The following is a 22686-nucleotide window of genomic DNA, read 5'->3' on the forward strand; positions in this document are numbered from 1 at the left end:
TTGGGACGGATGGAGTATTAGTTCGCACCATCATAAATCACTTTCGGTTCCGACGTATACTACATTCGTCCGACTCTAAGGATTTCATTTACTTTTTGCATATTGATTTTTGCATATTAATTATTATATAAAAACATGATATTTCCACCAGTGTCTTATAATATTAATAGAAGGACATTTGTAAAAAAATAAAAAATAAATAATACAAATATAAAATATTAGTACAATAACACAAAAGATAAATGTGATATTTAAAAATTTGACAGAAAATGTATTACATATTAATACCATACAATATATTAGAGTAACTAATACTCCTTTTGTCTCATCTTCTCGTTTCTGCATTATAAATTTATAGCATTATAAATTAAGAAAAAAATAATAATAAATTTAATATATATTTATGTATTTATAGTAAAATAATTTGAATTCTGAAAATTTTAAAACTGAAAATTCTTTTTTAAATTTGTCTATCACATGGGCTCATGTGTCTTGTGATTTTGAAGGATTCAATTATATATTATAACTTCTTTCTTTAGAACTTTCTAGAGTTTTTGCCATTGTTACATTTATAAAAAGTATTTCCAATTTTGTAATAATAATATATTCCCTTCGTCCCACGTCTCACATTGGGTGTCTTAGTTACCGTAGACACGATAATTTAAAATAAATATAATTATTAGATAATTAAAAATGTATAACTAAAAATAATTAATTTATATAATATAAATTACTATAAATTAATATTAAAATAACTAATTAGTTTAATTAACATTAAAAAAAATTTAAATTAGAAAATTTAAAATGAAATTAAATGCTTAAATCATTTTCCAAAAATTGAAAGTGACATAAGATGTAGGGCGGGCAGAAACGGCAATATGGACATGATAGGTGGGACGGAAGGAGTAATAATTTGATGACACTTGAGTTTGTACGCATAAATAATTAGGGGAGAACAAAAAAATTGAGAAAGCCTGTAGGGTTGTGTTTGATTTTTATTTATTTTTTTATTATTATTTAAAAAATTATAGTATATAATTCTCAATAAAATATGTTAATTTTTCATATATAATATATGTAATGTACTAGTAAGATTTTGATTTTGAGTTTTGATTTTGAATTGAAATAGTTGTTTGATGTGGTATAAATATATATTGATTTGGTGTTTTGAATGTAAATTTAATTTTAGTGTAATATAATAAATAAAAAATAGGTATTTGATTTCATGTTTTAGGAAAAAAATTATTTAAACAAAAATATAAATCAAATAAACTTAAAGTGAGATAAAAGTGTATTTTTTTGGATAGGTTTGAGAAAAATTAGTTTGAGTTTAAATAATGTTTAATTGGATGTTTTGGAAAAATTTTTTAAAAAAAGTGTATTTTAAATAGTTGTTTGAATTAAGATATGATTTTGTCTATGTAAATATAAGATAAAACAAAGAACATGATTTTTTTTGAGTAAATTTCGAGAAAATTAGTTTAAATTTAATATTAAAATAAAATTATTTAATTAGATATTTTGTGTGAGATATATATATATAATTTTTTTTTTCAAAAAATGCAGATAAAATTTGAAAATAATTTAGCAAAAGAAACACATTCTAAAAATATTTTTAGTATGAATTTCTATTGTTTGAATTATGATCTGATTTTGCTTATGTAAACATAAGAAAACATGAAACAAAGAACATGATTCCGGCGAGGAGGGTGTATTTGTTTGAGGGTTTGGATTTTGGATTGAAATTTGAATAGTAAAATTTTTGAACGTGAATAGTTGTATGATGTGATATAAATAGGCGTTGATGTAAAATTGGTTTTTAATATAATATAAAAAATAAAAAATAGGTATTTGATTTAATGTTTTTGGAGGAAAAAAATTAAATGAATAGTAAAATTTGGGAAAAATCTCCAAAACAAACACACCCATTAGGTTCATTAGGTTTTTTGGGAAGTGATTCCGGTGAGTTTCGAGAGTTCTCGGGTGAGGATTCATAACTTTTTATTTTTTTTGTGTGTGTGTGAGTCAAAATTTAGTAGATATCAAGGTTTAGAGTGACGTGCCAACTTTCACTTCGAATAGTGGTTACCGTGAACTATTCAACACTAGGCTGAGTCGAAAATCGATATCCTTCTTGTCGGAGAAAGATTGAAGCAGTTAGGAGTCGATCGGAGTGAAGTGCCGCTGTTTGAGTTCGTTGGAGAAGGAATCTTCGCCGGATGAGCCATCTGCTGGGTCTGTCGCTCAAAATCAATCTGTGACGCCGTCGATCAGCCGGAATTTGATGTCCATCGGAGCTATTGCTGTAAGCTGCTGCCGCCGTCCGGCGCCTAGAGCAATTGCCGGAGGAATCTTCCGTCGGAGATTGAGAGAATTCCGTAGATGTTCGTTGTTGATTGTGGGTCTTTGTCGCTTGGCTGATTTATGAATTGTCGAGGCCATTTGTCGTCAATTGGTTTCTCGAATCTCCGAGGTATTGTTGGATAAAGCTCAACATTCGAGATGTAAATTTACAATATCCTCTTATAAACGTCACATCAAAATACAATTTAAATTAATATTTTATTTCAAATTAATTTCAAACCACAACGAAATAAACCTTCAGAACTCTAGCGAATGGAAGAAACAAACAACATAAGCTATAAGATTTGACTCATACCTAAAATTCTTTTATAAGTACAAAAAAATCTAAACATAAGAGTTTAGAATAAGTCTCATTTAAAGTATTTATTTGATTGTGATTTTAGTTTGAAAATATTATTTACATACATATTTTTTATAAATATATATTTTTATAAAATAAAAATAAAATATTATTTTTAAATCTCAAAGCAATCCTAAATGTAATTTAGCATATGGTAGTTAAATAATAACAAATTGAAATAAAATGTATAATAAATAAAAAAAAATCAAATAAAATGTAGTCTTAAACTTATTAAGCGTGTGTTTCTTTAATCAAAATTTATCTAATTTTACTATGTGTTACACGAAAGAAAAAAAAAAAAAAAAAAAAAAAAACTTTTTTCTCTCGTAAAATATCTCATCAAATATTATTTTAATATCGAATTCAAATCAATTTTTTTCAAACTCAATCAAAAGAATGACACTTCCTCACATCAAACTTGTTTGGTTATGTTTTACTATTTTAAAATAATATATAATATATAATATTTAAAAAGATATGGTAAAATATTTTATAATTAAAAATTTGATATTTATACAATATATGAAAAAAGTTTTGTTTCTTTTCTCGTGTTATTTGTCTGCTGTGTGTTTTCAATTGAGTTTTTTTTTTTTTGTTTTTAAAAAAAAGTATTTTAAGAAAATAATTAAGGGTAGCTAATAGATATTAATTGGTTATGGGGTTGGCGTCTAACTCATTTGCTTACTTTGATTGTAACGGCTAGTTGATAATTAAGATAATTATATATATATATGGTAAATTTTGATTAACATGCCTTAAAATTCAAAATTAATTAATTATATATACGATAAATTTTGATCAACACGCCTTAAAATCTTCTTCTAACGGCCGCAAGATATAAAATTAATTATTATTATTATTAATTATTTATTTGTATGTATATATAGTCTGCTCTGGCGAATGTGGTCTACATAAAAGAAAGTTCCAGAAGTTCGGTGCTCTCGGAAGCCTTGTATTTCCATTTCCATCAGGTAAGGGTTTCTTTCGCCTCCGGTGCAATGGCGGGATGAACGGCGACGTTGCGGCGGCCATTTCAATCGGTATGTTTTAGTTGAATCCAAGATTCGATTCTGATTTGCGATTTCTTCAAACTAATCGATTGAGTTGAATATGTTACCATGTGCTTGGACTGGTGCATCGAATTTGGACTCCCATTCCTCGAGCTGTTCGCCCTTTTCATACAATCACCAGGGATCTTCTTGGCAGCCGTGTCTTTGTATTTACACCAAAAGGAGAGGCATGATTCTGGTAACTATGTTATTCTGAGTTTGAAATCTATTACTTTTGTTTCTTAATATTTAGCCTTCTCTACAGAGTAAAAATCTTCCCGAGGGTGCAACTGCCATTGATTAAGCATATATGATCCACTCTGACATTGGGTACAAAATGGTTGCTGCAGAGGTATTTTCTTGTATATACTCTGCAGTAGCACTCTGTTTTTGTCTTGTTAAGTGCCTGCAATTCTTGTGTCAGTAGCCGAAAATGTTCCTTTGCAGGTTAAAATGGAAACACGCAGTGCCCGACTCAATAACATGAAAGTATGTTTATCTGTGGATCTAAACAATTGATTTGAACACCCTCTTTCATTCAATTGAGAAGAAGTGTGAGATGTTTTTGTGTCTCCCAATTTCAATATTTCAAGGCTTTAAGTAATTTTGATTGTGTTTACATTCTCAATCTTTCAAATTGGATAAACGGAGCTTTCTTGGAGGGTTAGGGTTTGGTGGGATTAGGTTAAATTTGGATATTTCAATTTCAAGCTAACGGGTGGTTCTTGAAATTTTTAGATATTTCAATTTCAAGAAGTGATTTGGAATGGGGCTGTACAAGGTTGAATTAATTCGGTATGTTAAACATCATCTTTTATATCATTTATTTTTTGTGTACTTACTTTTGGTTAGGAGCTTACAGTAATTCAGGAAGCTTTGAGCAAAATGGTGGGAAGATGCACGGATGCTAAGATGGATCTTTAAAAAAACTTTTGCTAAACTTTATAAATATCATAGATTTTTGTAAATAAAATTGAACATTATGTTTGTTTAAATCCAAAATCTCTCGGAACTTTTAATTTTTTACAAGAAATTTCCATATTATCTCATCTTCTCTTTTTAAATGATGGTTTCTTGATTGTTTTACCGTTTCTTTATGCATTTCTCCATTTATTTTATTGGATTATCATTTTTCTTTTTACTATTTTTCCTAAATCTATGCATAACGCGTTAAAGCCTTCGTTGAAATTCCTTAAAAATTTAGTTAACTCTTTTCAAAGCAATTTTGGAAATTGGTGAAATTGGTGAATTAAGTGATTCAACAAACCTTAAAGGTGGGAATAGAAATCTAAATCTTAAATGTGCATTAAAATATATATATATATATTGGTCATTCTTTTTCCTATTTAGTTGAGCATGTTTGCTATTACAAAGCAGTTGAGGTTTGAAGTTTCCCTAATACTGACGGCAATGGTGAATTGGGTACTTCGATAAACTATTTTTTAAAAGTAAAAAGGGAAATCTAAAGCTTCAATATTGTTTTTTCAAAATTGTTTTGATTATTAAAAAATATTGGCCATATTTTTTTAAAACAATTGAGGTTTTAAAATCTAAAGCTTTAATATTGCCTTTTCAAATTCTTTATTATTATTAAAAAAATATTGGTCAATCTTTTTTCCTTGTTAGTCTTGCATGTTTACTATTACAAAACAATTGAGGTTTTAAAATTTTCCTTAATACTGACGGTGATAGTGAATTGGGTGATTTCATAAACTATTTTTAAAGTGAAAAAGGAAATCTAAAGTTTCAATACTGCATTTTCAAATTCTTTTTGATTATTAAAAAAATATTGGCCATATTTTTTCCTCGTTAGTCTTTCCTGTTTACTATTGCAAAACAATTAAGGTTTTAAATTTTCCTTAATACTGACGGTGATAGTGAATTGGTTGATTCCATAAACTATTTCTTAACGTGAAAAGGGAAATCTAAAACTTCAATATTGCCTTTTCAAATTCTTTTTGATTATTATTAAATATTGGCCATTTTTTTTCCTCGTTAGTCTTGCCTGCCAACTATTATAAAACAATAAAGGTTTTAAAATTTCCTTAATACTGATGGTGATGTTGAATTGGGTGATTTCATAAACTATTTCTTAAAGTGAAAAGGGAAATTTAAAGCTTCAATATTGCTTTTTCAAATTCTTCGTGGTTATTAAAAAAATATTGGCCATATTTTTTACTAACTGATTTCTTATTACAAAACAATTGAGGTTTTGAAGTTTCCCTTAATACTAACGGTGATAGTGAATTGGGTTATTTCATAAACTATTTCTTAAAGTGGAAAGGGAAATCTCAAGATATTGTTTTTTCAATTTATTTTTGGTTATTTTTTTCTTATATTTGTTACTCTTGCTTGCTATATAGCCGAATAATTGAGGTTTGGTTTTGTTCTCCTTGTGACGGTGAGTTAGATGATTCTATGTACCATTTCCTAAAATTGAAGGTGAAGACTAAACCTTAAATATGCTTTTTCAAATTTTCTTTTAATTGTTGTTTTTTTTTTCCCTTTGTGAGAGTTCACTCTAAAACTATTAGGGATGGTGGTTTGGGTGATTCCAAAATCATTCGTTATAGTAAAAGGGAAAATTTTTGGCTACTTCTTAAATTTTTTATATTTCACCTTATTCCAAATGTTTTAATTTATGCATTTTCATGTGTAGTTCATTGTGTTATCAGGTTGCCATTTTAGATATAATCTTTTGCCTAAATTTATGCATGAAAAATTCATTTAAATATGTTTTATGATTTAACTCTTTCTAAAACATTTTTGAAACCCCTAAAATTAACTAGATAGTCAATTTCCACAAATCATTTTTGGAAGTGGGAGCAGATTTCCGGACCATAGATTTATTTGTTCAAAAAATTTGGCCATTTCTTAGTCTCTTCCTGCCACTCTTGCTTGCAATATCTTAACAGGGATGGAGAATCCGACCGACTTTTTTTTCACAAAGTTTCAATTAATTCATTCCTTTAATATTTTTAAAAATATTATATCTCATGTTCTCTTTTTTAAACAAAATAAGTGACTCATTTTCTCTTTATTCAAAATCTTATAATAGTTAATATCTATTCACAAATAATATTACTTTTTTTTGAACAAATACCTATAGTGATGTGCTATGCTTTTATTATGTATTGCCGGTGTTGATGTATATATTCTGAACAACTTTATCTTCTTCATATCCAAGTAGTCTTGTTTGATTTAAAATTTTTATGTAATATGTTGTGTTGATGGCTATGCTTTGTGGATTAGTTCTCTATGGCAGGACACGTCCAACCAACTTTTTGATTCTTAAATATTGTATCTCATGTTTCTCTTTCTTGATATTGGAAGAAATGATGAATCCAATGTGACTGGATAAGATAGAACTGAGAGAAAGGAAGAATGCTTGATGGAGCTTCTCACCATTGAAATGAAGCTTTTGGGTTATGGTATCTATTTTTATGTGAGTTTCAAATTCTTCATATCGTTCTTTCTATAAAATTTTAAAGTAATCTTCCCTTTATCTTTTCAAAAATTATATCACTTATATTTTAAAGTAATCTTCCTTTATCTATTGTGTAGTATTGTTTTGATGTGTTGTTTGTTCTTGTGTTTATATATGGTATGAAGTGCTTGTGGTATCTTTTTGTGCTGCTTGTATTTTTGTTGTTTGTGTTTGTGTGGTGTGTTTATATATTTATGTTATAGCGTGTTTCTTGTATCTTTTTGTGCTACATGTGTTGGTTGTTTGTATTGTTATGCTACTTTGTTTGTGCTTATGTGTTGTGTTTATGTATGATGTGATGTGCTTATGGTGTCTTTTTATGCTTGTGTTGTGTTTATTAATATATGGTGTGTTTGTAGTGTCTTTGCTTGTATTGATTGGCTGGTATTTTTATGGTGGGTTACATGTTCCAAATTGTGTTGGTGGTGTGTGGTTGGGCTAAACCTACTATGCTTATGGTGTTGTGTTGTGTTGTTTGTGTTTATATATGGTATGACATGTTTGTGGTGTCTTTTTGTGCTGCTTGTATTGTGGTGTTGTATTATTTGTTGTTGTGTGTGTTGTGTTTGTATATGGTATAGCGTGCTTCTTGTATCATTTTCTTGCTACATGTGTTGTTTTTATTGTTATGCTACTTTGTTTTTGCTTGTGTGTTGTGTTTATGTATGGTATGATGTGTTTGTGGTGTCTTTTTATGCTTGTGTGTTGTGTTTATTGTGTGTATATATATATATATATAAGGTGTGCTTGTGGTGTCTTTTTGTGTTGCTTTTGCTGGCTGTTTGTATTGTTGTGTTGGGTTGCATGTGCCAAGTTGTGTCTGTGCTTAGTAATGTTGAGCTGAATTGTGTAGTTGGGTTAAACATACTATGTTTATGGTGTTGTGTTGTGTTGTTTGTGCTTGTGTTTATATATGGTATGACATTTTTGTGGTGTCTTTTGGTGTTGTTTGTACTTGTATGCTGTGTTTATATATGGTAGAGCATACTTATGGTATATCTTTCTGCTACAAATGCCGATTTGTAATTTTTTGCTACTTTGTTTGTGCTTGTGTGTTGTGTTTATGAATGATATGATGCGCTTGTGGTGTCAATTAGTGTTGCTTTTGCTGGTTGTTGGTATGGTTACGTTGGATTGGTTGTGCTTATGTGTTGTGTTTATGTATGGTATTGTAATATTTTGGTGTCTTTTGTGTTGCTCGCACCATGTTGTTTGTGTTTGTAAAATTGCATTGTTTGTGCTTGTGTTATGTATGGTATGGTGTCCTTGTGGTATGTTTTGCATTTCTTGTGCTTGAGTGTTTTGTTTATGTATGATATGATTTGTTTGTTGTTCATTGCGGTATATATTAAATTTAATTAATATTGTTGTTAACTTAATGTATGTATCTGAGAATGTTGTTTCTAGTGCCCATTTGAGTTTAGCTGGCCATTATATTCATATTTAATAAATATGTTTTGACTCAATTGCAATGTGTGTAGATGTTATGGTTTTATTATGTGTTGCTAGTGTTGATGTATATTTTATGACTAGCTTTATCTTCTTCATATCCAAGTGTGAAGTAGGTGATAGCATTAACTAAATTATGGTATTTTATTTTATCATTTTCTTTCTTCATCCCTTTAACTTGCCGGCCACGTGAGGTTTGGATGGCCTTTGATGGAATTTGCTGTCTGGTTGGTGTTTGTGGAACTAGGCCAATGATGTGAGGTTAGGCTTAGTCTTGCTAAATTTTACCAAATTTGACTCAATTGTAGCTTGTTTGTGCTGATATATTATGTTGTGTTATAGTGCAAGGGACGATAATCATTTTAATAAGTTTCAGGACATTTGTGATGTCTTAAAATTTCTACGCAAGATTCAGGTAGGAGTATTTGTGAAACAAGGAGAAAAGTGATTCAAACAATATGAATTCGGAAAGGATTTCGACCAAAGGGGATGGTATATTAATTTTATTAAGTTTTTGACTTTTTTAAGGATCTATCATAATATACTTCTCAGATTTTCTTTAAATTCCTTTGGTAGAGAAGAGGAATATGGATAATTCGTCCGGATTTGTTGCTGGAGACACCAACTCAAAAGGACTGGACTTAATGAAGCCCACCAAAAAATCAGGTAGTTTTTGAATCCTAATCTATTATATTCTTTCATTCATACATTCATATATCATGCACTGCACTTGTATATGTTTAATGCATTTTTCTTTTTATCAGTATTGTGTATTTGCTATTTTTAAGATCTATATGTAGCTTCTACAAATAAGGAGAACTTTTCTATCGAGAGTCAGAGATTGATTTGGATGTGGTTTCAACCAAAGGATGGTGTTTTCTTTTTATTAGACTTTATTAAGTACCTATTGAAATATATTTTCTAAAACTTTTTAAATACTTTTAGGTGGAGTACGGCGTAGTGGACTATTCATTCGGATTTGCGGCTGTAGAGATACCAACTCGAGTGGAATGGAGTTGCACTAATTTTTATTATGATGCCTTTTGTTTTGGATTGCATAATAACATTTTTTTCCTTATATTGAAGGATCTGCAAACTAGGAGAAATGATTGAAAGAGTTGGATTTGGACGGGATTTCAACCAAGATACGGTATATTTTTTTTAATTATTCTTTTCCCGTTATTCTCATTAGTGATATTTTTCAATTTATGCTCAAATGCCTCCGGCTGTGCAGATGTTGTGGAGCATTATCCCAATTTGCGGTTAGAGATCACCCATTAACAACCAGGAAGTTTCTGAAATCTTATTAGTATTTTTTTATTCATTCAACCCACCCATTCACCTATCATGCATTGTCCAAATCCTTAATCAACATATATTTTTTTATCAAGTTTCTGCACTTGAGTACAATGATCAGTTTTTCAAGCAAACAAGTTGAACTTGCAACATGACTAGTTTCAATTCCAACTCAGGGTTACTGCTGCGTGTCTCATTGGTAAAATGTTGCATTTCTATTATTTTCCTGAGATGACTAAGCATTGCAATCTTTTGAGTTTCATTGATGATATTTCGTATCTCTTTAATTCAAATATTTGTTTGCTACATGGCATATATTTCCACCTATAGGTCTTTGCCTTCCATATGTGGTCAATTTGGCGTTTTTTGTTCGAACATGTAACATGGGAAGATTCTGTTTCCAAAGCTGATGTTCTTTGACTATTAAGAAATGAAAGGTCCTTTCCTTTCCCAAATAAAATGATTCTGAATGTTGTTTTGTTGGACTTTTCTTTCCCTTGCAGATTATCAACTTATATACTAATTGAAGTTGCTTTAATAATATCAAATAATTACACATCTTTATTTTACAGTGTCAAGATTGAATGGAAGGAACAGCTCGCCTCCCTGAGGTAAGTTTGAATTAGTTTTGAAACTGCACTGAATGTTGTAACATAATGTGTTTTATTATGATTACAAGTGAGCCCTTATAGCTTGCTGATTGTGTTTTGGCTGTAGTTTATTATAATAACTAATTGCTCATTATTTGTAATTATAATTATTACGTAACTAACTAATTAAATAACATTAATTGATTAAGAATAAGGAGGAATGAAATTCAGTATTAAATGTTTAATAAGGAAGTTTGTTAGAGTAGAGACATGTCTTAAATGCAGCATTAAATATATTCTTAAAATGCCGATATCTGCTGTCATTTCTTGGTCTTTGTGTGTGTGTGAGAGAGAGAGACAGATGCTCTTGTGAGGTGAAGGGAGAGGTTGACTGTTCTTGGCTATGATGATTGTTTGTTCAAGGACGCGATTTTTTGATCAAAATGGTGTCCGAGGGAGTAATGACCATCCACCACCTTCTGAACCCTCTGAAGGTTCTGATAAACCTGTGAATATGCTACAATTAAGGTGTATCTTTCTCTGCATATATTCTCCTTTGTTTGTTTTTTTATCTCTGTCTCTCACTCATATGTAGATTTGGTCCTTGTTTTGCGGTAGATCTTCTTCGTTTTCCAACTTTGATCCCAATTTCCATTCGTTTTAGGACACTAAAATATTATATATATCATTATGTTTTAAAGTTATTTCCCTTTATCTATGGTGTAGTATTGTTTTGATGTGTTGTTTGTGCTTATGTTTATATATGGTATGAAGTGCTTGTGGTGTCTTTTTGTGCTGCTTGTATTTTTATTGTTTGTGTGGTTTGTTTATATATTTATGTTATAACGTGCTTCTTGTATCTTTTTGTGCTATATGTGTTGGTTGTTTGTATTGTTATGCTACTTTGTTTGTGCTTATGTGTTGTGTTTATGTATGATCCGATGTGCTTATGGTGTCTTTTCATGCTTGTGTTGTATTTATTAATTAATATATGGTGTATTTGTAGTGTCTTTGATTTTATTGATTGGTTGGTATTGTTATGATAGGTTACATGTTCCAAATTGTGTTGGTGGTGTGTGGTTGGGTTAAACATACTATGTATTGTGTTGTTGTATATTTATTTTTGTGTGTTGTGTTTGTATATGGTATAGCGTGCTTTTTGTATCTTTTTTGTGCTACATGTGTTGGTTGTTTGTGTTATGCTACTTTGTTTTTTCTTGTGTGTGTTGTGTTTGTGTTTGTATATGGTGTGCTTGTGGTGTCTTTTTGTGTTGCTTTTGCTGGCTGTTTGTATTTTATGGTGGGTTGCATGTGCAAAATTGTGTCGATGCTTAATAATGTTGAACCGAATTGTGTTGGTGGTGTGTAGTTGGGTTAAACATACTATGTTTATGGTACTGTGTTGTGTTGTTTGTGCTTGTGTTTATATATGGTGTGACATATTTGTATTGTCTTTTGGTGTTGCTTGTACTGTGTTGTTTGTACTTGTATGTTGTATTTATATATGGTATAGCATACTTATTATATATTTTCCAGTTTGTAATTTTATGATACTTTGTTTGTACCTGTGTGTTGTGTTTATAAATGATATGATGCGCTTGTGGTGTCTTTTAATATTGCTTGTATGTATGGTATTTTTTTGTGTTGCTCTTGCTTGTTATAGCCGAATAGTTGAGATTGGGATTATCCCTAGTTAGTGATAGTGGTTATCAGTTTGGTGATTTTATAAACCATTTTTTAAAGTTGAAGTTAAAACTTAAACCCGTGTGTTTGTTTGTGGGATTTAGTTTTAGAGTTAATTTGAATAGTTGTTTGATGTGATATAAATAGACGTTGATGGTATGTTTTGAATGTAAAATAAATTTGTAGTATAATATAAAAAAAGAAAAGTAATGGTTCAATGTGATATTTTTTTAGGGAAAAAAAAATTAAATAGTAAAAACTTGCCGTAAAATCTACAAAAGAACACAACCTAATGTACTTTTCCGAACTTTTTTTTAATTGTTGTTTCTTGTCCATTTGTGTTCTTGCTTGTCATAGTTGAACTATTGAGGTTTTGAGAGTTCTCTTAAAACCAATAGGGGGTGGTTTGAGTGATTTCATAAATCATTCTTTAAAGTGGAAGGTGTCTAGATATTTTGATATTTAATTTTTGATTCAGTAGATTTTAATTTAGATTTGATCTTATTTAAATCTACTAAAATCGAAACAAGGGATATATATCCTAATCTAATATATGAATTAAGATTTAAATATAAATCTACTGTACAAGGTGTGTTTGTTTGGAGGTTTGGATTTTGAGTTGGGATTTGAATAGTAAAAATTTTGAATAGTTATATGATGTGATATAAATAAGCGTTGATGTGATGATTTGATGCACAGTTGATTTTTTAGTATAATATAAAAAATAAAAAATAAATGTTTGATATGATGTAATTGAGGGAAAAAATGGGGATGAATAATGTATGTAAAATCCAATCCTCCGAAGCAAACATGTTTGATTCGGAAATTTAAAATATCTCGACCTAAGATAAACCTGCCATAGATATACTCCTAGTTTTTTATTATTTTTCTTTAACTTCAAGTTAAGGATTAGTATAGAGCATCTAAGCAAAAGTATTTATTACTTTTATTGTTTTTACAATCTTTAAGTTTGTCTATCATTTTTCTTAATAACCGTCATAACAGTTGAATACACTTTGGTTATTAGGAGTTTTGAAATTTAAAATATATAATATTTAATGTCTTTTTTCTAAAAAAAAATTATATTACATTTAAAAAACAAAAGAAAAAAAAATCTATCTATATACATATACATATACTTCCGGATAGCGACTATAAATTCTTATGTTATAAAAAAAAATAAAAAATGCACACAATAAAACTACAGGCATACGCAATAAATATACTAAATTAACATATTGTGTATGTTTTCCATATATAAACATACAAACAAACCAACCACATGTAAATATACACACATATTGATAATAGAGTTAAAAATATAAACAAAACAATATTGAATCAACAAATGATCTTTATATTAAAATTTGTGTCCCTAAAATTTGAACTTAAAAGGCGCGAATCACTTGCAATATACATTTCCTCCGCCTATTTAGAAAGTAAATTTTTATTTTTTTAAGAGTTTAATAAATTTTGTATTTTAATGATAGTTTTGGTATGTAAAAATTATTTTATTTCTATTATATATAAAATTGATTTGTATTGATATAAATAAGCATAAAAATAAAAATATTTGTAAGTGTGGTTAGTTCATATATACTTAAAAAAATAAAATTTTGTATATAAATAAAAAAATAGCAAAATATATATTAAATACACGATTATGATAGTTTATGCCTCATACATTAATAAAAATTAATCAAATACGACCGTAATTAATTAAATGAGGCTAGAGAAATGAAAATAGTCCCATTTCTTTGAGTAAGATAAATAAAACTTAAGAAATAAATCATTTTCATTTATCTTTTTTCATTTCTCTTCTATATGCAGAAAATGGAGAGTAATGATACAGAGGTATATATATATTTTTTAATTTTTTAAAATTTTTTCTGTACTATCTAATTTTTTATATATATATTTTTAATATATTATTTTAATTTAAAAAAATAAAATTTAATTTATTGTTAAAGTATTTAAGTTTTATGATTTTTTTAAAAATTATGTTAAAATATAAAATATCGTATATAATTTATAATTTTTTTTTAAAAAAAATAACCAAAAATTTTAATGAATTTTCATTCCTTAAAACTCTTATTTTATTCAATTAATTATTTATTCTTGTTTGATCTATTCATATAACTGTATTTTTTTATATATTTTTCAAATTAATTATTATTCTCTACTTAATTTCATTTCCCTCCTATTTTATTCTCTACTGTCATTTCCAATTTCAGTCTCTTTGTACCAAACCCACCTTAGCTTTAGTCCCACAATAAAAATTTGTTTCTGCCTTAGATATCATGGTCTTGTTTACACAATATCTTTCATTCTATTTATTTTTTAAAAACAACACATTAAATATATACTTTTAAAAACACCTAATTAAATACTGATATTTTTACTTTTTCTAAAATTTCGAATTGTCAAAAAACTTGTATGTAGACTAAAGCCCATAAGTTCGAACAGTATGCACGTGTGTAATGAAACCATTATCTTATCTAACACTAAACCTCAATTCCCAATATAAAGAAAAAACAGAATGCAATCTTTCCAATTTCATTCCATTGCATCACCTTCTTCTGCAAAACTTCCGATTCCGATTCCGAAATCACAATCCAAAATCGCCGGCGATTCATCGCCGCAATATTCTCCTCGGTGTCGCGAAGATCCATTCTCCGACGCTCTTCCATCAATCCGCCGATGCACGGCCATCGGAAGCCCAAAATCGGGCTCTTGTCAACACGCCCGTGTGCTCAAGTTGGGGATCGAAAACGATATATATATCGGAAACTCTCAACATGTACTCCAAATGCGGCCACTTAAAAGACGCCCACAAACTGTCGAGTGTTCTAAGATATACACATAAAAGCATGAGTAATAATAGTGAATACTTAAATCATCAACATCTATCCACCAGCCAACGAGAATGAAATAAGATCGAATTATATATATCCACAGCTCTTGAGCCATCCAAGAGAGACAATGGATAGAGAGACAAACAAATATAAACAGATATGCAACTTCATAGCTACGACTTGCATAGATCATAGGCACACAAATTATACAATAACAAACAAACGATTGTATTGAGTAAAAAGGGATCAATAGACGGAACTAAATAAATATTTGCAAATTCATGGAAAAGGCTAAGAATGAAGAGCCAAGAAAGATGGATTTATAAATTCTCAATTTTACAAACTGGAGACAACTGAAAACATGAACAGCAACAAGAATCCTTCGAGATGCATTGTTTAATTCATCATTGACGAATCTGAATGATTATTTTAATCGAATAACCTAAAAACACCATCAAATTTTAGCAAATCCGAATTCAATGGAAAGATACAAAGTTATATTAATCGAGCAACCTAAACACCATCAAAGTTTAACAAATCCAAATTCAATGGAAGATCCAATATTATATTACTCGAACAACATAAACACCATCATAGTTTAACAAATTCTAAATCAATGGATTCAAAATTATACAAACACATATTCAATGGACAGATTAAAAGTTATATTAATCGAACAACATAAACACCATCACTGTTAACAAATTCAAAGTCAATGGATTCAAATTTATACAAACCCAAATTCAATGGACAGATTCAAAATTCTATTAGTTGAACACCCTAACCACCATCAAAATTTAAGAATCCGAATTCAATGGGCAGATTCAAAGTTATATTAATCAAACAACCTAAACACCATCAAACTTCAACCATGGCATAAAATTTGAACAACAAACCGCTCAATTAAATTACAACCACTCTGGATTATTGAACCCTAAACAAAAACCAACACCAATCAAAATCAAACATACACACACCAAAATTTGAAACCCTAATAATACAGTCAATTAAGTCCAAATAATTGGGGAAAACATCAAATCACAATCAATAGATGAACAATGAGCTCTAAACCCTAAGACATAAAAATCATTCGAATTAAAAATGAACACAATCAACATTGAAGGGGGGGAAAACTGAGAACCCTAATACCACAATCAAATCAAGTAAAACGAATTGGGGTAAACAGTACAATCAATCCATAACAATAGAGTCATAACGCTAAATTATAAAAATCAAGCAATCACTTACATTACTTCGAATTAAAAAAATCAAACAAAAGGGGAAATTTAGGAACCCTAATACCACAATCAATCCACAGAGGCGAAGAACACCAAATAATTTGGCAACCATAATAAGACAATGAAATCAAATAAAGTGAATTGGAAAAACAGCCCATCAAAATCAAACAAACACACACCGAACCAGGCAAATTTGGGAACCGTAATACTACAGCAATCAAATCACACAATTTGCGGAAAACATCAAATCATGGAGCCCTAAACCGTAAACATAAAAACCAATCACTCATTTACTGACCATCTGAATTAAAAATCAAACCAATGAACATCGAAACTAGAAACCCTAAATTATAAAAAATCAAGCATTCACATTACTCCCCGAATTAAAAATCAAACGAAGGGGGAAAAATTGGGAATCAAAATCAAAGGAATTGGGGAAAACAGAGAATCAAAATCAAAGGAATTGGGGAAAAACAGAGAATCAAAATCAAAGGAATTGGGGAAAAACAGAGAATCAAAACCAATCGACGAACAATTGAACTGTAAAACCTAAACTACTAAAATAAAGCACTCCCATTACTACAAATTCAAACCAATCGACGAGCAATCGAACTGTAAACCCTAAATTATAAAAATCAAGCACTCACATTACTCCGAATTCAAACCAATCGACGAGCAATCGAACTGTAAACCCTAAATTATAAAAACAAGCGCTCACATTACTCCGAATTAAAAGTCAAACAAAGGGGAAAAAATTGGGAAACCCTAATACGAAAATCGATCGGAAGGGACCGAGAACCGAAAACAAAAAAAAAAAATTTGGACCATTTCTCGATTTATGCGTGTCATCCTTGCGCAGGGGCCATGCTAATCTTCTCTGTATCGTTCCAATTTTATCGGATGTCCCCGAAGGGACGACCTATACCCTCCATGGCTTCTTCGTAAAGAAGCAGAAAGCTTTCTCTAATAGCAGTGTGGGATAGTTCGAGATGTAATTGGGCCTAAGAATTTATTCATAGCCCAATATAAATAATATATACATAAATCCAGTTTGGTTAATTTAACACTACTTTTCAAATTACAAATTTACACCTTGCAGAATCGACCAATCAAAGTTTCCCTATTTTTCTTGAAATATTAAAATTTTGAACCAGAATGGTATTTAATTCAATATAAATTGATTTTTATACTACTCTATTTTCAATTAAAAACTGTTTCTTTCAAATAACATATTGAATTAAAAATAAATTCAATAATTAAAATAATGCTAATAGATAAATAATTCAAACCTTAAAATACAAGAACCGCTGTTAGAATGTGGGTTAAAAATTGATCACCCAACACTTGTTTACGGCTAGAACCGGCAAAAATAAACAATGTACGATGAACTCAATTAAAAAAAATCATGTTTGGGTCATAAAAAATAAGTCCAAAATTTTTTAAGTCAATGAACCGGGCCATGCCCGAGCCCATGAAAGTTGGGCCGTGCCCAGCCCGTTTTTATTAAATTTAATATATATATATAAACTAATTAAATAATAACAAAAATTAAGATGTGGTGAATGGTAAAGTTTCGGACCGTCATAGTCTAAACATGCTCGTGCCTAATGTTTCAGGTCTGGTTTCAAACTGAAAATAGCTTAAAATTAAAAAAGATAAAAGTATCGGCTCGAATTACCACCCATATTTACTGCGGGTTGAGGTAGGCTAACCCGATGGGCTCATCATTTTGATAGCTCTAGGAGTCACATGGAGCACACCCAGAGACGAATGCCGACATACATATTATGAGATAGGTTAAAAACTTGAGGAAGCTAACAAGAATGAAATAATTCGATTGATCAATTGCCTCTCAAGCCACACCGAGCTCACTCAACACTAACTACTTACCGGCGATCATGAGACGAGGGCAAGGGAGTAGTCGAATGGCCCCAACATACAAACTCGGAAAATTCGACAAAGCTACATTGATAAAGATAAACAAGTCGAAACAATTACGCAACTCCACAACTATTCGAATCTTGAATTTTTCAAAGTAAAATTTGACAAAGTAAAAAATTTACTATTTGAATCTTGAATTTTTCAAAAAATTCTATTGTTTGAATTACGATATAATTTTGTCTATGTAAACATAAGATAATATAAAACAAAGAACATGATTCCGGTGAGTTTTTTCAATGGGTTCGGTAGGTAGTTAAGTGATTCCGGTGAGTTTCGAGAGTTTTCTGATGAGGATTCATAGCTTTTTTTTTGTGTCAAAATTTGGTGAGTGTCAAGATATAAAATGACCTACCGACCTCCGTCTCGAATAGTGGTTAGCATGAGCTATTCGACACTAGGCTGAGTCGAAAATCGAAATCCCTCTCGCCGGAGAAAGATTGAAGCAGTTCGGAGTCGATCGGAGTGAAATGTCGCTGTTTGAGTTCGTCGGAGAAGGAAACGTCGCCGGAGGAGCCATCTTGCTGGGTCTGTTGCTCAAAATCAATCGGTGACACCGTCGATCAGCAGGAATTTGATGTCCATCGGAGCTATTGCTGTAAGCTGCCGCCGTTCGGCGACCTAGAGCAATTGACGGAGGAATCTCCAGTCGGAGATTGAGAGAATTCCGTAGATGTTCGTCGTTGATTGTGGGTCTTCGTCACTTGGCTGATTTATGAATTGTTGAGGCCGTTTGTCCTCAATTGGTTTCTCGAATCTCCAAGGTATTGTTCGATAAAGGCCAACGATTCGGGATATAAATTTACAATAATCTCTGATAAAATATCACTTAAAATATAATTTAAACAAAAATTCAAATCTAACATTCCACTTCACATTAATTTCAAACTACAACCAAATAAACACTTAGAACGTTAACGAATGGAAGAAACAAACAACATGAACTCTAAATTTTGACTCATACCTAAAATTCTTGTATAAATACAAAAAATCCACCATGAGGGTTTTCTGATGAATTTTATTTAAAGTCGCTTTTTTATTGTGATTTTATTTTGAAAATGTTATTTATATGCATATTTTTTATAAATATATATTTTTATAAAATATAAGTTAAAATATTATTTAAAAAATAAATTAATATTTTATTTCAAATTATTTTTAAATCTCAAAGCAATCCTAAATTCAATTTAGATTATGGTAATTAAATAATAAAATATCAAATAAAATGTGTAATAAATAAAAAAAATCAAATAAAATGTAGTCTTAAAATCATTAAGGGCGTATTCTTTAATCAAATTTCATCAAATTAAAAAATACATTTTTTCTTTTCAAAAATATTTTATCAAATATTATTTTAATATCAAATAGAAACTAATTTTTACTAAACTCAATCAAAAGAAACACTGACACTTGCCACATCAAACTTGTTTGGCTATATTTTACTACATTAGTATATATTTTTTAATATAATATTTTAATTACAGTATATAATATATAATATTAAAAAAAATTATGGTAAAATATTTTATAATTAAAATTTTGATATTTATACAATATATTTTAAAAAAAAATTGTTTATTTTCTCGTGTTATTTGTCTGCTGTGTGTTTTCAATTGAGTTTTTTTTTTTTTGTTTTTAAAAAAAAGTATTTTAAGAAAATAATTAAGGGTAGCTAATAGATATTAATTGGTTATGGGGTTGGCGTCTAACTCATTTGCTTACTTTAATTGTAACGGCTAGTTGATAATTAAGGTAATTATATATATATATATATATATATGGTAAATTTTGATTAACATGCCTTAAAATTCAAAATTAATTAATTATATACACGGTAAATTTTGATCAACGCGCCTTAAAATCTTCTTCTAACGGCCGCAAGATATAAAATTAATTATTATTATTATTAATTATTTATTTGTATGTATATATAGTCTGCTCTGGCGAATGTGGTCTACATAAAAGAAAGTTCCAGAAGTTCGGTGCTCTCGGAAGCCTTGTATTTCCATTTCCATCAGGTAAGGGTTTCTTTCGCCTCCGGTGCAATGGCGGGATGAACGGCGACGTTGCGGCGGCCATTTCAATCGGTATGTTTTAGTTGAATCCAAGATTCGATTCTGATTTGCGATTTCTTCAAACTAATCGATTGAGTTTAATATGTTACCATGTGCTTGGACTGGTGCATCGAATTTGGACTCCCATTCCTCGAGCTGTTCGCCCTTTTCATACAATCACCAGGGATCTTCTTGGCAGCCGTGTCTTTGTATTTACACCAAAAGGAGAGGCAAGATTCTGGTAACTATGTTATTCTGAGTTTGAAATCTATTACTTTTGTTTCTTAATATTTAGCCTTCTCTACAGAGTAAAAATCTTCCCGAGGGTGCAACTGCCATTGATTAAGCATATATGATCCACTCTGATATTGGGTACAAAATGGTTGCTGCAGAGGTATTTTCTTGTATATACTCTGCAGCAGCACTCTGTTTTTGTCTTGTTAAGTGCCTGCAATTCTTGTGTCAGTAGCCGAAAATGTTCCTTTGCAGGTTAAAATGGAAACACGTAGTGCCCGACTCAATAACATGAAAGTATGTTTATCTGTGGATCTAAACAATTGATTTGAACACCCTCTTTCATTCAATTGAGAAGAAGTGTGAGATGTTTTTGTGTCTCCCAATTTCAATATTTCAAGGCTTTAAGTAATTTTGATTGTGTTTACATTCTCAATCTTTCAAATTGGATAAACGGAGCTTTCTTGGAGGGTTAGGGTTTGGTGGGATTAGGTTAAATTTGGATATTTCAATTTCAAGCTAACGGGTGGTTCTTGAAATTTTTAGATATTTCAATTTCAAGAAGTGATTTGGAATGGGGCTGTACAAGGTTGAATTAATTCGGTATGTGAAACATATCTTTTATATCATTTATTTTTTGTGTACTTACTTTTGGTTAGGAGCTTACACAGTAATTCAGGAAGCCTTGAGCAAAATGGTGGGAAGATGCACGGATGCTAAGATGGATCTTTAAAAGAAGTACTGGGAGATTCTGAATTTGGTAAACTTTATAAATGAAAGAGAGGTAACTCCTGGCAAAGCTGTCCCTATATCCTAAAATTTATCTCTTTGATGTCTTTACCTGGTTGATATCTTAATCTTTTTACAAAATTTTAAATTATCATTCCCAACATCTTCAAACCATTCATCTTTTGTTCATTTTTGAAATGAGATGAACTCATTTTTTTCTGAATAGAAGTTCTTTTGAATCTTATTTTCTATCTTCGAAATTCAATTATTATACCATATTCTCCAATTTTCCGAATCCTTATTCTGAAATTTCAAAATATTGTATCCTTTGGTCTTTCAAAACTTCATTTCAATTGTATGTCTACGTCAATTTCTTCAATTTCAATATTTCAAGGCTTTAAGTAATTTTGATTGTGTTTACATTCTCAATCTTTCAAATTGGATAAACGGAGCTTTCTTGGAGGGTTAGGGTTTGGTGGGATTAGGTTAAATTTGGATATTTCAATTTGAAGCTAACGGGTTGTTCTTGAAATTTTTAGATATTTCAATTTCAAGAAGTGATTTGGAATAGGGCTGTGCAAGGTGAAATTAATTCGTTCAGGAAGCCTTAAGCAAAATGGTGGGAAGATGCACGGATGCTAAGATGGATCTTTAAAGAAAGTACTGGGAGATTCTGAATTTGGTAAACTTTATAAATGAAAGAGAGGTAACTCCTGGCAAAGATGTCCCTATCCTAAACTTTATCTCTTTGATGTCTTTACCTGGTTGATATCTTAATCTTTTTTCAAAATTTTAAATTATCATTCCCAACATCTTCAAACTATTCCATCTTTTGTTCTTTTTTGAGATGAGATGAACTCATTTTTTTCTTAATAGAAGTTCTTTCGAATCTTATTTTCTATCTTCGAAATTCAATTATTATACCATATTCTCCAATTTTCCGAATCCTTATTCTGAAATTTCAAAATATTGTATCCTTTGGTCTTTCAAAACTTCATTTCAATTGTATGTCTACGTCAATTTCTTCTATTTTTCAATTCCATTTTTCAAATATCCTAATAATTCATCCTATTCTGTTAAAAAATATGATAATTTTTTGTAAGAAAGATTGAACTCATGTTTGTTTCCATCCAAAATCTCTCGGAACTTTTAAATTTTTACAAAAATTTTCCTTAGTATCTCTGATATCTCCTCTTCTCTTTTTAAACATTGGCTTCTTGATTGTTTTACCTGTTCTTCATGCATTTCTCCATTTATTTTGTTGGATTGTCAATTTTCTTTTTACTATTTTTCCTAAATCTATGAATAAAGTGTTGAAGCATTGTTGAAATTCCTTTTTAGTTAACTCTTTTCAAAGCAATTTTGGAAATTGGTGGGATT

The 22686-nt window shown here is 29.9% G+C and overlaps 1 protein-coding gene, 1 long non-coding RNA gene and 1 other non-coding gene across 42 annotated transcripts in view; 1 reads left to right on the forward strand and 2 right to left on the reverse strand.

Moving 5' to 3' along the window:
- Nucleotides 1–3609: 3609 nt before the first annotated feature.
- Nucleotides 3610–22686, forward strand: part of LOC127250284 (putative GTP diphosphokinase RSH1, chloroplastic) — a 57446-nt gene continuing 38369 nt past the window's right edge. For 9 of the 40 annotated variants that reach the window (XR_007838626.1, XR_007838613.1, XR_007838616.1 and 6 more), the window contains exons 1-6: nt 20235–20584; nt 20651–20737; nt 20833–20874; nt 21124–21180; nt 21257–21361; nt 21846–22012. The gene's annotated coding sequence lies outside the window, so the exon portion shown is untranslated. Of the gene's footprint in view, nt 3953–4018; nt 4106–4177; nt 4308–4491; nt 4549–20233; nt 20585–20650; nt 20738–20809; nt 20875–21123; nt 21181–21236; nt 21362–21845; nt 22013–22686 lie in introns of those variants that run through there. The other 31 variants (XR_007838637.1, XR_007838644.1, XR_007838649.1 and 28 more) reach the window with 23 other exon arrangements.
- On the reverse strand, nt 14679–17170 carry LOC127250285 (uncharacterized). Its single transcript, XR_007838655.1, has 2 exons — nt 16999–17170; nt 14679–15107 (listed from the first exon to the last, which is right to left on the reverse strand). It is a non-coding gene; the product is annotated as an uncharacterized LOC127250285 (long non-coding RNA).
- On the reverse strand, nt 17165–17267 carry LOC127250759 (U6 spliceosomal RNA). The gene has a single exon (XR_007838780.1). It is a non-coding gene; the product is annotated as a U6 spliceosomal RNA (small nuclear RNA).

The sequence above is a fragment of the Andrographis paniculata genome, unplaced genomic scaffold (genome assembly GCF_009805555.1).
Source record: "Andrographis paniculata isolate CXL003 unplaced genomic scaffold, ASM980555v1 Contig37END, whole genome shotgun sequence".
In the NCBI taxonomy this organism is placed as follows: domain Eukaryota; kingdom Viridiplantae; phylum Streptophyta; class Magnoliopsida; order Lamiales; family Acanthaceae; genus Andrographis; species Andrographis paniculata.